Genomic DNA, 8775 nt, shown 5'->3' on the forward strand with positions numbered 1-8775 from the left:
GTCAGTCCATCGCTCAAAGAGCACATGGCAGATTTTGAAGATCTTTGGCAAAGAGTGGTGAGAATAATAAAGGTAAGGACATTATCTTTGAAAAGAAGCTGAAAAATAAGGAGAGTTTACCATAAGAGACAAACCAGAGAGGATATAAGTAAAAATATGCCAAATAATGAGCAGAAAGAGGAAAGCAGATTGTATATTTTTGTTCTCTCTAACTCACAGCACAAGAAGGAATCACTGAATGAAATTAGTAGTGGAAAATATAGGCCATATGCAACAGCTTTTCTTCCAAGGTAAAAACAGAATGCGGAATTCATTAAAAGCAAAAATTTAGCTACATTTTTAAAGGTCTGGTCATTCCTATAGATAACAAGAATATTCAGTGTTGTCATTGTTAATTATAACAAAATTTTTGGCTTAGTCTTTATCTTCAGGTTTTAAAATTTTAATGTGTTAGAAATTAGATGAGATTTCTGAAGCTTCCAATGGAAAATTCAACTACCATCAATCAACTTACTCATAGACTAATACACTATGAAATTTGTTCAATAAATGTAAAAAACAGCACCTTAAATCCAGCTAAATATCTTTTCTCCACTAAACCCACTGTGAGTACAGAAAATATCCACAGATAAACTGTCTATTGCTGTCACAAAATAACAGCAAAGATGACAGATTACATCTGAACCAAGTATATTTTCCAAGTATTATGTTACCAGTTCAATCTCAAAAACATTTAAAGGAAAACAATTTAAGAAATGTTTATTGCTTATTGAATATAATATTTGTAATCTTCTCTAGGAGTAATTAAGAAAAGAGGTGGGTTTAACTTTCTATTGAAGCATCAGTGCAAAAGCTTTATAGGTGTATACCTCAGGACACAGAAATTCTAACTCCAATATGCAGATTAAGCAGCAAAAAGTTGTAGGTGCTATAGTTGCCTGGTGTATGCAGGCAAGATGACCTCACAGAGTTATAGTAACTATCTGAATAATTTTATATTTACTCCTTTTTAAATTTTTATCTAAAAGCATTACTCAGTCTGGTAATTAGGTTACCATCTATTGCTTATGTTATAGAGCTTTTTTGTACATAAATAATTTGCTGATCAATTATTTTCTTGCAGGTATTCTTGCCATTCCCAGTGTTGAAAGAAATACATCTTATTTGCTGTTCTGTAAGATACAGCATTTTCTGTTATTACACACTATATGATTATTCTAAGTCTTTCCTTAGTGATCATTTAATGGTCACTAACGTACTGCTCACAAACCCTCTACTACTAGACTCAGGAACCCAAGAGACCTAATGGAAAATCTTATCTGTAAAGACTGAGAAAAATATTACTGAATACCTTTGCCTTTTCTGTGTTCTTTGTCACTAGGTGAGGATATTGCAAAGTGATCCCACATTTTCCTTAGTCTTCCTATTGCTGCTGATGCACATTAAGAAAGTCTTCTTGCTAACCTTCACATGCCTTACTAGTTTCAATTCCAGCTAACCTCTGGCTTTCCTAACTCCATTGCATGTTTGAGCAACATCTCAACAGTCCCGCAAGTAGCCCATCCCCTTTTCCACCTTCTCTGTATTTCCATTTCATTTGTTTCAGTACAGTGGCATATTTGCTCTCAGGGCTAGGCAAGATAAAGCAGCTTACAGTTACCTAATGTGAAATGCTTAACCAGTACAAACACTGTCTGCTAGTACAAATGTGTTGATAATTTTTATGAGTTCTTAGCTAGGTCAGGAATCATCAATTCTGCATAGCTAGCATAAAACTATAACAACATGTTATATCTTCCCTTTAAATCAACAGAACTACATTCATGTCCTTACTTTTCATCTGGATGCAACTGGTACTGCTGGGTAGCACCCAGCTCTTGGGTTGATGATAGCTGAATCCTGGCCTACATCTTGCTGACTGAGCTGAAAGGTAAGCGTGGAATAGCCTGTTCTCTCTTCTGTGGATCCCAGCTGCAGGTCCTGATGGCACATACCACAGATTGTTATGTTTAATATTTATTTTCTGTTTGAGCACACTCTATTTACTTAGTAAAGATGTATTTTCCTAGGGAGAAGAGGAGCGCCTTTTGATGTTTTCTGTGACAAGCACTATATGCATTATGTTTGGACTGAGTTTTTACTTAAATGAAATCAGGCAGTGCAAGTAATAAATCATAGCAGTTATAAATCAATAGAAGCTCATGAAAGTGAGGACAAACTGCCTTGTTCTTATTCCAAAAAGCTGAGTTTAAAAGAAAACTACAATAGACTAGAAAAAATAAAAATACACTGTTAAAAAAAATCCCTGAAGAGCTTATTGTGGGAACAGACAAGAAAGCAAAATGTGGGAGGGGAAACAGGAAAAAAATAGATGCACAGACATTTTGTAATGACCCAAAGAAAATCATTCACACAGCTGGAAATCAAACTCATGTCTCCTGATTTCAAATATTGTACCTTGAACCATTGCATCTTAGAACAACAGGACTGTGACCGATATGGTCTGTCAAAAATCTAGGCAGCCACGAACCCAAGCATTTTAACGTATTTATTTCATCTGCAATTAGATTCTTCTCTTGAATCAGCTGATCACAGCAGAGCTTTGACTCTGTGCCCTGTTGTTTCAGCTGCTAATCGAAGCCACTGTTCCCTTTACTGGATCCCTGTTGAGGGCTACGCGCAAGGGAGGCTGCTGAAAAGGCTTGAACTGATGCTGCTCGTGGTCAGCACCTATTGAGGCTTCTCCCGAACTCAGTTAGGCTCCCTGGGACATGGGGTGGACAGTTAACAGTGTGTAGGACAGGTTTTCTCAGGGATGATGTTTAAATGTAACACATAAGCTCTTGTACAGAAACCCACTGTGCCTCAAGGCAGACAGCCAACTACCATTGCCTCTCCCGGGAGCCTCTCCTGGGAACTTCCATCTGAGTAAATAAGTGGTATTTATCATGAAAGAGAGGCTATGTCTATACTCATAAATTAGTATGCAAGCAACATTTCTCTAGCTGTTGCATCCATACTATTAAATCTTTCATCCTCCAAAATAAGGTACTATATCCCAACTGCATTTCAATTTACCCATATAAGCATAGGCATATGTGGATATGTACAACTCCTCTCAACATTCTCTGGAAGCCTGGAGTCATTCTGAATGAAAATTGAAGAGGTAGATATGTTAACCAACACACTTGAGTATATCTGTTTCGACTTTATTGGTAGCATTCTTCAGTAACTACTTGCTTTGGGCTGAAGAAAGGCGTGTGAAACAAGGTCTCGGATATTTCATTAGATGCACACTAGATGGACAGATTGACTGTTGTGATTTGGAGATTGCTATTATAGCTATATTCTTAGAGCAAGGGACAGCTTAGGGCCATTCTAAATTATTCTCCTTGCTCACAGCTTCAATGTCTGTTCAAAGACAGAAACCAAAACTGCAGAAATTTTCAGGTGGGTTTAGCTATGTATGAGGAGTTCCCTTTTCTTCCAGCAGTTCCCATAAGAAAGTATTTTAAAAATTCAGGAAACCTTCTAAATGTCTTGACTTAAAACCACTTGGTTTTGGATCCTATCCAAGGATCCCAGAATTTTTGGGGGGTTACAAAAGAGATGGCGTATGAAGTTTTTAGGGAGTGACTTGAAGAAGTTTCCAAGCAAAAGTTAGTTTCAACCATAAGGAAGGAGTGCTATAACCTGCACTGTAATCCACATATTTCTTATATTAAGTTGCTTACAGAAAATGAAGGTCTGTTATTACATTAGTTACAAGGTGTTTCTATTTGAGAAAAGATTGAAAGATTTCCAACATGCTGATGGCAGATACATTTCTAACCCAACACTACTCCCTTCATTTTCAAGTAAACATTATCCTGTGCTTTAGGATACAGGCTTAAAACAGCAAACTGTTGGTGAAAAAACAAAGGAAGATCTCACTTGAAGTCTCCATGACAAAAAATATTTAACCTGTCATCAGTGACAAGTCATAGACCCAGGCACTGGAACTTGTGTGTCCACAGTGTTAAGTTGTTAAAATTGTTCTTGACCTGGTTTTCAAGCCCTACCAAATAACTCTCCGCCAAACAATTCCTAGGAATAGCTCAGGAGGTAGCACAGACGAGGGAGTGTGCCAAATAGCATATATGAGTAATGTGACCCCCGTCTTGGAGACTGACAGCGTTGAACAACACAGACACAGCCCAGCTGTGCTGGCCGGCCTCAGAACTAGAGAATGAGCCTGGACATTGCTTACTTTACTAACACAGATGTAACCCGACACCATTTAAGGCATATTGTGAACGTAATATGAACTTTTTAAATGTTCCTCCTAGAAACTGGACTTACCTCCTCATTGTACTGATACACAGAAAAATTAGTTTTCTGATCCCCCATGAATATGAGCAGCGTATGAGAATAATAAAGATAGCTATTAGTTAAGATGCCAGCGTTTGAGGAAAGAAGATCCCTTGAGATCTGATGATCTTCTCTAACTTCATCATTAATCTAATGTAATTTAAGTGCGATAAAAAACAACCCTTACAATTTTCCCATCTGCAACAGAACTGTATTTCAAAAAGAAGAATCAAGCAGCAGCACATCTGCCAATGTGTGCTAAATAAGCTGCTGTATCCACTGACTGACAATCACATATTTTTACAGAGTTGATTTCTTAGACAGCCTAGTGAGGATTCTGTGACTTCCATTATTCATTACTTCTCTGAGCTGTTAGTCAGTAGACAGGAACTCCCAGGACTGTCTCCATTTAGAGAAGAAATGAATGATAAAAATGAGGTTCTTTTTTGTCCAACACACAAAATCTATTTTTCCTGAGCACAAGAGAAACAACCACCTTGCTTTAGTTTCCCTCCAGTCATTTTCTCAGTCAGTTTTGCACCCCCAAAGCTCCCTTCTTCTTGGAACCAGGTGCATGACTGCTTTTCTTCCTATTTTTTTCTTTTTATGTGTATCCACTTTGCCAGACAGTTGCTTATCTCTGTTTTGGTTCCGTTATTTGGCAAAGTTCTTTAGGAGATGACTTCTAATTTTCTGAGCTGATGACATGCGAAAGAGTTTTATTTTGTTACATCTATTTAACATAGAAGGAGGCTGAACTGGACATCCTTCAGTTTATAATGGGCTTGTAACTGTCTGTTGATCAAAGACCAATTCGTAGAAATCAGTGACGTTTTTCAGTACAGGAAATAGCTATGTGCCTCTCATTATATTTTATGCTTAGCCATGATGCAAGAAAGCCATTGAAAGTTTGATGATAGCTAAATTCAATCCATTTTTTCACCATCTGATCATTAGAAGTTCTTCAGAGGAGAGATGTTTTTCTGGTAGAACAGCCCATTTGCACTTTTAGAGGATGCAGTGGTTGCCAAACTCTAGCCAATATGGATTACATCCTTAGCAAGGCAGCAGGAGTTGGACACACAAGTGATATCAACTAAAAAAATCAGATGCTTAATTGCTATTCTCCCTAGGAGCCTAGGCTATTAAGAAAATGTTTAGGTGTGTCATTCACATGCTAGCCATATTTGATGTGTACTAGATTCACAACCTGTCAGCAGACAAACCCTGGAAACCCTGTCTGTCCCTGAAGGTCACCTAGGTGCCTGGCTGTGCCCGTACTGGACTAAGAATGATGTTTGGAGCATGCAAGGGAATTAGTTCACTGTCATGAAACTTTCTTGATCTCTTATTTGTGTTGGCTTGAAAGTTAATAATGTCCTGGTAACCACAAACTGAGGCAATATGAAAACTGGCTCATCGTTAGGGTGGTTCCAGATTTGTAAGGGTGCTACTGTCAGAGAAGTGGCAACTGAATGCAGAAATAGGAAGAGATCAGGCGAGTGGGTGAGTCAGCAAATTCACTGGCTCCACACTGAGTGCAAGATGCCAGCAGAGCTGCTGTGGATGTGCAGCAGAATTACTTATGGCACGTACCCCTAAGGATTGAGCACAGATGCCACATCTTATTTAATAGATGGTCTTCTCTTAGCAGGTGTTATATTATCTGTGGCAAAATGGCTCAGATTTATCTAAAATAATTTAGATACTGAACTGAGACACCCAAGTCAGGAACATCATCTTTGAGTTAGAGAAGAGAGAGTAAGACAGTGAAGCTTCCAGAGAACTGAAATTTTAGATGGGCTTGTCTGGAAGCCTGCACTGATTGCAGAAGAATCTTGAAGAACTTGTGCTCCAAACTTAAATGCTTCTGAATTGCTTAAAGGTGAGAAGGAAGAAGGTTTTATACTAGCATAAGGCTTAAATGAGTGCCAGTAAACATAACGGATTTGTATGCCTGGTGAACTGTAATCGTTAGACTCCAGAGTGGACTACACACACATAATTCAGATCCTTCCGGAAAACAAGGGTTGAACTTTCTAGTGTTGTGAAGTCAATTTTGTTTTAGACAATTTTTATTAATTAAATTTCTAATTAAAGTATGGACCAGAATTTATCTCTAAATCCACTTCTGAAATTTCTGCTTTTCCATTCTGTGCACGGGAGCTGTACTCTCTTCAGTTTAATCCAAAATACTAATGTATGAGCTTCAGCTTCCTTCTGTTACTTCTTTGTACATATGTTTAAAAGAATTACCTTTTAAGTTAGTCTATCTTTTCATCCCGTGAGATCTGGATCTTCGATTTGAAGAACTACAAGCTACACCTCAAGTATAACTGAATGCAATTTTAACCCTTGAAATGAGCTATAATTTAATTTTTATATTTTACACTAAGATCCTAATATACTACAAATATCTTTCTTTCTTGTAATTTTTACATTTGACTACTACTCCTCTCTGAAATTGTCTAGCTGCAGCTGACAGTATAGCATTAGACATGATTGTTTGTTGTACATTTATTCTGCTTTTTAAGTATGACTGAAATCTACTACTTCAGACATTTATAATTGGCATTCAGGATAAAATATCATACATGATAAATATACGCCGTATTATGAATAGACTGACTCAACAGACTGTGATCATTTTAAATTTATTACTTCTTTAAAATGTAAAATGATTTTTGTGGCTATTCCTAGCTGGTAGCTTATTCTTCAGCTTTATGTTACTAATACCTGGGGGCTAAAAGATGTTTTGATAGCTTATAAGATGTTACATGTTCCTACTTCCTCATTAATTTATTGCCATTTCTAGTATCAAAATAAGAATTTGCACTCCGTTTTTTCCTGTCTTTTCTTTTATTTAGCAAAAATTCCTGGCAATGAATTAAGTTACTAGAACATATATGGCAATTGAGTGCATACATAAATGAATAAAATAAAAAACAAAATTAAATAAAAATAAAACCTAAAAAATTGCAGTAAAATAAAAACCCAAACAAATACCTAAGATAACTGAATTAGATATCCAAATGTCTGAGGGGTTTTCTTCATTATTTTTGTTTGCTATATTCAACTTGTTCTGCTCCTGGATCATGAGATTATTTTTATCATAAGCTGGTAGGGAAAATGGTCAATAATTTGAAGTTTTGCCTAAATTTAAGCATATCCATGTCACATGATGCACTTCATCATGTCATCATGATGCACTGTGATCTACCAAATGCCTTGAAGGCAAAGCAATACCTAAAATTAAAAATTTATTCTTAAAAAAATGAAATGCAGGGAAAATAACAGAGTTGTAATATGAATATCTGGGAAAATATTAGAAATACTTCCAATATATGTGCAAACCTTTGATTGTTTTTGTTCATTAGAGTAGCAGGATTCCTGCCTGGCTGATCAGCAGAGGCAGTTCTTTGTGCTTAGTCATGCAAATTTTCATATCAAGAACCAGCTGCTGTTCAGATGAAGTACTGGAGAAAAAAATAATCCATTCTATGCCAATTGCAATGTGCTGTTTCAAAGTGTACTTCCCAAAAGTGTGTCATTAGTAGTCAAAGGTGACATGGAGAGGTACACGGCAGTGAATTAGGCCCATAGTGTAAAAAAAGAAGAAAAAAAGCAATATAGACATTAGATGTATATATTTACTTCTTTTATGTTTTCAGACTCCTTATATAAAATTTAAAGTTATTAAATAGCTCGCTGTTATTTATGACTAACCAATATTTTCTGACATGTACTATGCTATCTGAATCTGTTAATGGGGCAAAGTTACTACATGTAGGTTTAGCAATAGCTAAAGAGAAAGGTTATCCCTCTCTTTCTTTCCATTTTCCTGACCTTTTCTCTCATCTAAAATGTATTTTTATGCAAACGCTTCCATTTTATTCATCTATAGCTTGACAAGTCTTGTCTGCGTAATTGTATGTCCGCCCTTCTCCGTGTACAATTTCTTTCTGTGGTTTGAAATAGCTCTCAGATGTGTGGAAGTTGGACCTTGTGCTTGTCTTTTATGGTATAATATCTTAAAGAGCACATATGAGGAAACTGGCTCATAAAATGTGAGCAAGAAAGAAATTCTATTTTCTTTTATATCCAGGCATCTGAGGTAAGCAAATAAAAAGAATTACATGAGTGAAAGCAGATTTTATCACTAAGAAATTGTTTTCAAATGGCATTCTGACCTTGCTGGGTTACAACCTTCTTTGGCTACAGCTAACTGGACTGTGGGGTCCTTGCTGCTGGCAAAATGCTGGAATTGCATGCAGTAAAGCAGGAAGCCAAGAGTGGGTAAGTGATATACAAATTATAGCACACAACCACAGCAATATGCACACATACCAGTTTTTGGGAAGGAAGCTCTAGCTCTAACCATTTTTTGACCAACAAATATGTACAACATACTGCAGGCTTTCCTGT

Source organism: Rhea pennata, chromosome 3, assembly GCF_028389875.1.
Source record: "Rhea pennata isolate bPtePen1 chromosome 3, bPtePen1.pri, whole genome shotgun sequence".
Taxonomy (NCBI): domain Eukaryota; kingdom Metazoa; phylum Chordata; class Aves; order Rheiformes; family Rheidae; genus Rhea; species Rhea pennata.